Genomic DNA, 8,320 nt, shown 5'->3' with positions numbered 1-8,320 from the left:
TTTTCTAATCTTACTAAATTGGCTAGGATCTCCAGTACAGTGATAGAATTAAAACTTAGGTCCTTGTTACTGATTTTTACCATTGGCTGCAGTGTTTATGGCAGCTTTTGGTGGACACCCTTGATCATGTTAAGAGAGCTTTCTTACCTACATTTATAAAGACTTTTTCTTACTAATGTTGAATTTTATTAAATGGGTTTTGCAAGTTTTAACATGATTATGACTTTTCTACTTCTATATGTTAACCCAAATTTGTATTCCTTATAAAAATACAAATTGGTGATGATACATTATCTCTTTTATATGTTGCTGGCTTCAGCTTTTTAATATTTTATTTAGATAGTTATGTCTGTGAGTGACATTGGCCTGTAGTTTTATTATCTTGTACCACTTATATTACCATTTACGGTTATAGTAGTATGTATGAGTTGAATAATTTTTTTTTTTGTATTCCCTAAAAGAGTGTTAAATTTGGAGTTAGGAGTTTCTTGATTTTTTTAGTAAAATTTGTCTGTAAAACACTTTGGGTTGATATTTTCTTAATTACTAATAATTTCAGTTTTAAGGCATTTTCCTATAAGAAGCTATATTCTGTTGAACTTTTCAAAGTTATTGAATATTATTTACATATTCTTTTACAAAATTTTTTGTTAGATAATACATGTTTGAATTTTCAAAGTGGGATCACAGGGTACACATTGTTGCATATTGCTTTTTTCACACATTATGTGTATAAGACTCATGCATGTTGATGTAGTGCAGATTAGTTTCTCTATATAATGCTTTCCTTATGTTTCAAAGCAAAATCTTTCCTAATTTCCATTAGGATTCTCTTTTGACCATGCATTCTTAGAAGTTTATTTCCTCAAACATGTGGCTATTGTCTAGTTATATTTGTATTACTGAATTTTAGCAAAATTGCATTATGGTCAGAAAGCATGCATTGAATGATTTTATCCTTTTAAATTTGTTTCTTTGTGTCCTATTTAAGGTCAATTTTTATAAACAGTTCCTTTTATGGTTGAAAGGAATGTATATACTGCAGTTATTGATGCAATGACTTATATATATTGTCAATTCATAACATTATATTATGATTCAACATAATATGATTAATTCATAACATATATGTTAATTCATCATATTTTAAAAATCTTTTAGGCCTATTCTGTCAATAACTGAAAGTGGTTTATTAAAATATCTCCAATTTAATTATAGATTTATCTATTTCTCCCTGCTTTTTGTCAATATTTATTTTTTATTTTTGTCAGTTTTCATAACTATTTTCATTATTTATTTAGAAGAAATTTGATTAGGTGTGTACAAATTTAAAATAGTTAAATCTTCCTGGTCCATAGGACTATTTATCTTTAAAAATAAATATCATTATGAACTCACTAATTCTAGCATATCTGATTTGCTGCAATCCACTGCACTTTTATTCTTTTTTCCCCTAGTTGATCTTGGTGAAAATGTTTTTCCCTTGCTCAGCATTTTATCTCACCTAGATGTGGAAGATCTATTTCCTTTTTAAAGTAAATTTTATGTTGAAAAATAACTTATGCATATAAAAGTCTCCAAATTATAAGTGCACAATTCAACAGCTTTTCAGAAGGGTAAGCTCACCTGGGTAACTAGTATCCGGATCCAGAAAGAGAATTTTAGCAGCATCCCAGAAGCTCTATCATATCCTCCTACATTCAGTAGCTCTCCAAGAGCAACCTGTCCTGACTTCTAACACTGCAGGTTACTCTTTCTTTTCCCAGTTTAATTGCTCTGTGCATTTGTGCATTTATTAGCTAATATTAATGCATCAAAGAGGGAACAAAAGCTCACAAACACAGTTTCACAAGACACATTGCAGGGAAAAAAGTGACTTAAGGATCAACAGTATCCTAGGGTCTTGGTGGATGCATTCCGGGGGTGGTGAGCCTCTAATTCCTGGCAGAAGGGGTCTCATTCCTGGAGGGGAGATGCCTATTAGCATCCCTCCAGCGGGGGGGGGGGCCCAATTGGTGGGCCCATAGGTGGTCTCATACAGGATGGAGGAGCCATAATGCCTAGAGGTGGTGGTGTTTGGCCCGCAGGAGTGGGTGGGGTCCCCCGTCCTGGTGGGAATTGAGTTGGGGTTCCAGCAATGCTAATAGTAGCAGCAACTGCATTGGCTGCTGGAGTGCCTCTTCCCTGTGGAGTCATTAGCTGTTGGGATGACCCCCCAACCCCTCGGACAGGTCCTGCTAATCCAGCAGGAGCCTGGGGAATTGGACCGCTAGCTGGCCCTCCTCCACCAGCTGCCCTGCCAACCCCAGGGCCTCCTGCAGCTCCAGCAAGTGGTACCTGAGCAATGGCAGTCTTTACACAGTCACGGAAAACAAGTTCTTCCCACATAGCAACACCAGACCCAAAACCCACTTTTCTTCATGCTCTGGCTGCTTCACATTCTTTGGCTTGATCTTCCTGAATTCATCACAGTCACAGAGGATCAAGTTCATAGGCTTGTCAAAAGCCTTAAAGGTGCCAATGCAGATTCAGCCATCTTGCAGGTACATCTCATTCTGTGGTCAGTGTGCTGGGGCATCTTGCTGCACTTTCCCACAGTCATGGTGGTGGTTTCACCAAATCCAGTGTCCGGTTTCAGGATCCTTAAAACTGAAGGGGAGGCTGCAGATAAAGGTATGACACAGGTTCTCCTATAAACAATGCAAGCTTGGGGCAGAAGCTTCAAACAGTAGATGGAGCCTGGTTTTTCACTTGGAAATCAGCTAACACTGTTCCAATACTGCTTTAACCATCTCTTGGTGTCTCAGCTAAGAATGCCTGTCTCTGTTCTGCCTGGAAATCCAGCACAGGTACTTGCTCCTGCTGAGATCGCCTTGCATACAGCTGACACTCTCGGCTGCTGTGAGGCTGTCCTTCTGTGTTGGACTTGAACTTCCCCCTCTGGTACATGCTGTGCCGTTCTGTGGTCTGTCTCAGGTGTAAGCAGTCCCTGGCCTGCTCCATCGTGCCCCGCAGAACAGACCGTCAGGCATCTCCGGGGACCACTCCACTCTGCCACCATAGGTTACTTTTGACTCCAACTGTTTAGGGCAGCGAACTCTGGCTAACCACACAACTTGGATTCCAGCTCCCTGTTAGTGCCAAGGAAGGAGGCTAGCCCATATCTAGCCATAAACGTTGACACGGTAAATCCTGCAGCTTGCTTCTGTCACATTCAGCAGGAACGGCTGGTGTGGGACCTCAGCCCCTGATCACACCCAGGATGGGCTGGTTACCCTTCCAAAGGCAAATGTGGGCATGTCAGGAGGAGCAGCTGGATCCACCTTCTCTCACACTGTATAGATATGATATCACAACCTGTGGTAACATCAGCAGGATGATTAGGGCTTTTTAAAGAGCTCTCTGGAAGCCCCATGGCCCAGCCGTCGGGCTCCCCCCTGGTGGAGGCTGATGACCAGTCCTGCCGGGTGGCCCTGCGCTGCCAGTCTTGTGACAGGCAGTGGAGGCCATGCAAGCCTGCTACTGATCCTGACTTGCAGAGTTTTTCCCCCAGTGCATGCCCGTTCCCCAAGCGTTGTGTACCTGCCATCTGGTCATTTGTCCTTGTTCGTCGACACTACTAATTTATTGCTTCTTGATTAATTCTCAAAAATGTAAAATGAACTATCTTGCTAGGATATTGATTAGTAAATTCCTCTTTACAGCGCACAATAAGGCTAAATAATCATGGCTTGGCATTACCGGCCCTGTGGTGATTTAGGCCTCTGACAGAGGTACTCATGGAAACAGCAAGTGGTTTGGCTCCGTCCCTAAAAGGTGAATTGCGTATTGTTTGCCTGTCTAGCCGCTGTCAGTATCCTAGGGATCTGGTGAGACTTTTCACCCTTTTTAAAAAATATTTACAGATTTATTTATTTATTTACTTATTTGAGAGAGCACAAGCAGGGAGGAGAGGGAGAAAGAGAAGCAGACGCCCCACTAAGCAGGGAGCCCAATGTGGGACTCAGTTCCAGGACCCCAGGATCATGACCTGAGCCAAAGGCAGACACTTAACTGACTGAGCCGCCCAGGTGCCCCAAGACTTTTCACCCTTTAACGTATTATGGTCTCACTTCTGGCTTCCTGTGTCTATTCCAACATTTCTTGCTGTGCTGTTTTGGTTCCTTTCACCTTCCAGAAGCCAAATTCTTTACTTTCTTCTTCTGTACTAACACTCTAGTAAAGCCACAATTTAGTTCCTGCTAGGCTATGTTACTATGTTTTCTTTTTTATCTCATTTATTCAACATTTTCATCAGTTTGTAACAGAGGTAGTGTTAATATTCCATGTTGACCTCTCTGTGAATTTCAGGCATGCTTATTATAAGTCTCTTTTCTATTATTTGAGTTTTGCAAGCTGCAATTATTTATATTGTTGCCCTATCAGATTTCCTTATGTGATTTGGAATTTTAGTTAGGTCTTTAGTGGGAGGTTGGCCTCTTATCTTTTTTACTTTGTTTTTGTTCACCCTTCTCTGTCCTCACCAGTCTTCTGAGGCCATGGTCTAGGACAGGCTTTTTATCAGTGGTCCAAGACTTCCATCCTGCCTAAGATAGACACAGATGCTTACATATAGAAATACTGGCTCTTCAATATTACAAGAAAAATAGATTTTGAAAAATATTTTATAAGATATGATTACTATCTAGAGAAGCAAATAGAGATAATAAGAAAACCATTCAAGTTAAGGTAATCATTTGTTAAATGCCTAAACAAAAATCCATGCTATCCTCTATATATCCATTCATCATTTTGAAAACACATAGAAAAATAAACCCATAGTAAACATGGGATGGGACCTTGGAGTTATTGAGGAATTTTAACACGTTTTTGGAAGGTGCCAAACAGATGAAAACTTATTTTACAAATGAAATAAACTGAGCTGAGGAAGCCAGAGATATGAATACATACAGAAGTATTGCACTCAAATTTGGATTCAAGGGGTTCCTAGGTGGCTCAGTCAGTTGAGCCTCGGACTCTTGATTTCAGCTCAGGTCATGATCTTGGGTTCTGAGATCAAGCCCCGCGTAGGGCTCCCTGCTCAGTGTGGAGCCTGTTTGAGATTCTCTCTCCCTGTCCCTCTCCCCTTCCCCCTTTGCTCACATTTTTTTTTTTTTTTTTTAATTTTAGTATACACCTAAGGCTGAATTTTGCTTTTAGATGGTACATTATTAAGTATGTAGCTTCTATTTCCACTTATCCAAGGTAGTTTTATTTTATTTTGTTTCAATTTTTTATTTAAATTTTAGTAAGTTAACATATAGTGTAATTCTACTCCTGGTTTCAGGAGTAGAAATGAGTGAATTTTAAAGATGTGGATGTTGAATATTGCCGAACATCCATTTGTTTAAAAATTTTTATCAGATCTATTGAGATGGTGTTGTGTGGATAAATTTTCTCTTTTAAATATATTTGACTTCTATTTATGTGCATATATTTCCTAATTTTGAACTCTTTTCATTCCTTGAGTCAACACAATTTGTAATAGTTTCAATATACTGTTTTTATACTATTTTGAAATAATTTCACACACACAAATGGTGCAAGAATAACACACAGAATGCCTGTATATCTTTCATCCAAACTCTACAATTGTTAATATTTTTCTTAAAATTTATTTTTTAAAATTCCGGTATGATTAATGTAGTGTTATACTAGTTTCAAGTGTACAATATAGTGATTCAGTTTTATACGTCACTCAGTGCTCATCACAATAAGTGTACTCTTAATCCCCTTCACCTATTTTACACCCCACCAGTAACCACCAGTTTGGTCCCTATATTTAAGAGTTTATTTTTTTGTTTCCTTTTTTTCTCTGTTCATTTGTTTATTTCTTAAATGCCACGTATGAGTGCAATCATACAGTATTTGTCTATGACTCACTTATTTCACTTAGCATTATCCCCTTCAGATCCATCCATGTTGTTGCAAATGGCAAGATTTCATTCCTTTTTATGGCTGAGTAATATTCCATTGTGTATGTATACCACATCTTTATCCATTCATCTATGGATGGACACTTGGGTTGCTTCGTATCTCGGCTATTGAAAATAATGCTGCGAAAAACATCAGGGTGCATGTATCCCTTTGAATTAGTGTTTTCATTTTCTTTGGGTAAATACTCAGTAGTGGAATTACTGGAACATATGGCAGTTCTATTTTTAATTTCTTTGAGGAACCTTCATACTGTTTTCCTCTGTGACTGAACCATTTTGCTTTCCCACCAATAGTGCATGAGGGTTTCTTTTCTGCACATCCTCAACAACACTTGTTTCTTGTGTTTTTTATTTTAGCCATTCTGACAGGTGGCTAAATGAGGTAATATCTCGTGGTTTTGATTGGCATTTCCCTGCTGATGAGTGATGTTGAGCATGTTTTCATCTGTCTGTTGGCTTTCTGTATGTCTTTGGAGAAATGTCCATTTCTTCTGCCCATTTTTAAACTGGGTTATTTGTTTTTTGGTGTTGAGTTGTATAAGTTCTTTGTGTATTTTGGATATGAAACCCTTATTAAATATGTCATTTGCAAATATCTTCTCCCATTCAGTAGGTTGTCTTTTACTTTTGTTGATGGTTTCCTTTGCTGTGCAGAAGACTTTTATTTAAGTGTAGTCTCAATAGTTTATTTTTGCTTTTGTTTTCCTTGCCACAGGAGACCTTTCTAGAAAAATGTTGCTATGGCCAATGTCAGAGAAATTACTGTCTGTGCTCTCTTCTAGAATTTTTATGGTTTCATGTCTCACATTTAGGTCTTTTATCCAAGTTAATTTTTGTGTATGGTGTAAGAAAGTGGTCCAGTTTCATTTTTTCACATATAGCTGTCCAGTTTTCCTGAAACCACTTGTTGAAGAGACTTTTTCCCATTGCATATTCTTTCCTCCTTTGTCAAAGATTAATTGACCATAATGTCATGGGCTTATTTCTGGGGTCTCTATTCTTATCCATTGATCTATGAGTCTATTTTTGTGCCAGTAACATACTGTTTTGATTACTACAGCTTTGTAATATAACTTGAACTAGAATTGTGATGCCTCCAGTTTTGTTTTTCTTTTCAAGATTGCTTAGCTATTTGGAGTCTTTTGTAGTTTCATACAAATTTTAGTATTCTTTGTTCTAGTTCTGTGAAAAATGCTGTTGGTATTCTGATAGGGGTTGCATTAAATCTGTAGATTGCTTTGGGTAGTATGGACATTTTAACAACATTCTTCCAGTCCATGAGCATGTAGTATCTTTCCATTTGTTTGTATCTTCAATTTCTTTCTTCAGTATTTTATAGTTTTCAGAGTATAGGTCTTTCACCACCTTAGTTAAGTTTGATCCTAGGTATTTTATTATTTTTGGTACAATTGTAAAGGGCTTGTTTTCTTAACTTCTCTTTCCACTGCTTCATTATTGGTGTACAGAAATGCAACAGATTTCTGTATATTGACTATGTATCCTGTGACCTAACTGAATTCACTTATTCTAGTTTTTTTTGGTTAAGTCTTTAAGGTTTTCTATATAAATAGTATCATGTCATCTGCAAATGGTGACAGTTTTACTTGTTTTACCAATTTAGATGCCTTTTATTTCTTGTCTGATTGCCGTGGCTAGGATTTAGAGTACTATATTGAATAAAAGTGGTGAGAGTGGACATCCTTCTCTTATTCCTGATCTTAGGGGAAAAACTCGCTGTTTTTCCTGTTGGAGTATGATGTTAGCTGTGGGTTCTTCATAGATGACTTTTATTATGTTGAGGTATATTTCCTCTAAACCTACTTTGTTGAGGGTTTTTATCCTGAATGGCTATTGTAGTTTGCAAGTGGTTTTTCTGCATATATTGAAATGATCATATGGTTTCTTTTATTAATGTGGTGTATCACGTTGGTTGATTTGAGAATATTGAACCATGCTTGCATAAGTCCCTCTTGAATGTGATGAATGATTCTTTTAATGTATTGTTGCATTGGGTTTACTAGTATTTTGTTGAGGATTTTTGCATTTATGTTCATCAGAGATACTGGCTTGTAATTCTTTTTTTTTTGTAGTGTCTTTATCTGGTTTTGGTATTGGGGTAATGCTAGCTTCATGAAATGAATTTGGTTGCTTTCCTTCCTCTTCTCTTCTTTGGAATAGTTTGAGAAGAATAGGGACCAAATTTTCTTTAAATGTTTGGTAGAATTCACCTGTGAAGTTGTCTGGTCCTGCACTTTGTTTTTTGGGATTTTTGATCATTGATTCAATTTCATTGCTGGTAATCCATCTGTTCAAAAATTCTATTTCTTCCTGATTCAGTTTTGGGA

At 37.6% G+C, this 8,320-nt stretch overlaps 2 pseudogenes; both read right to left on the bottom strand.

Annotated features, from left to right (window-relative positions):
• Nucleotides 1-1,895: 1,895 nt before the first annotated feature.
• On the bottom strand, nucleotides 1,896-2,602 carry LOC110591496 (annotated as a pseudogene).
• Nucleotides 2,603-2,784: 182 nt separating this feature from the next.
• LOC110591522 lies at nucleotides 2,785-3,003 on the bottom strand (annotated as a pseudogene).
• Between the last annotated feature and the right edge of the window lie 5,317 nt (nucleotides 3,004-8,320).

This window comes from Neomonachus schauinslandi, chromosome 2 (genome assembly GCF_002201575.2).
Source record: "Neomonachus schauinslandi chromosome 2, ASM220157v2, whole genome shotgun sequence".
Lineage (NCBI taxonomy): Eukaryota > Metazoa > Chordata > Mammalia > Carnivora > Phocidae > Neomonachus > Neomonachus schauinslandi.
The sequence above is the reverse complement of the archived record's forward strand: the minus strand, read 5'-3'. Positions and strand labels throughout refer to the sequence as shown.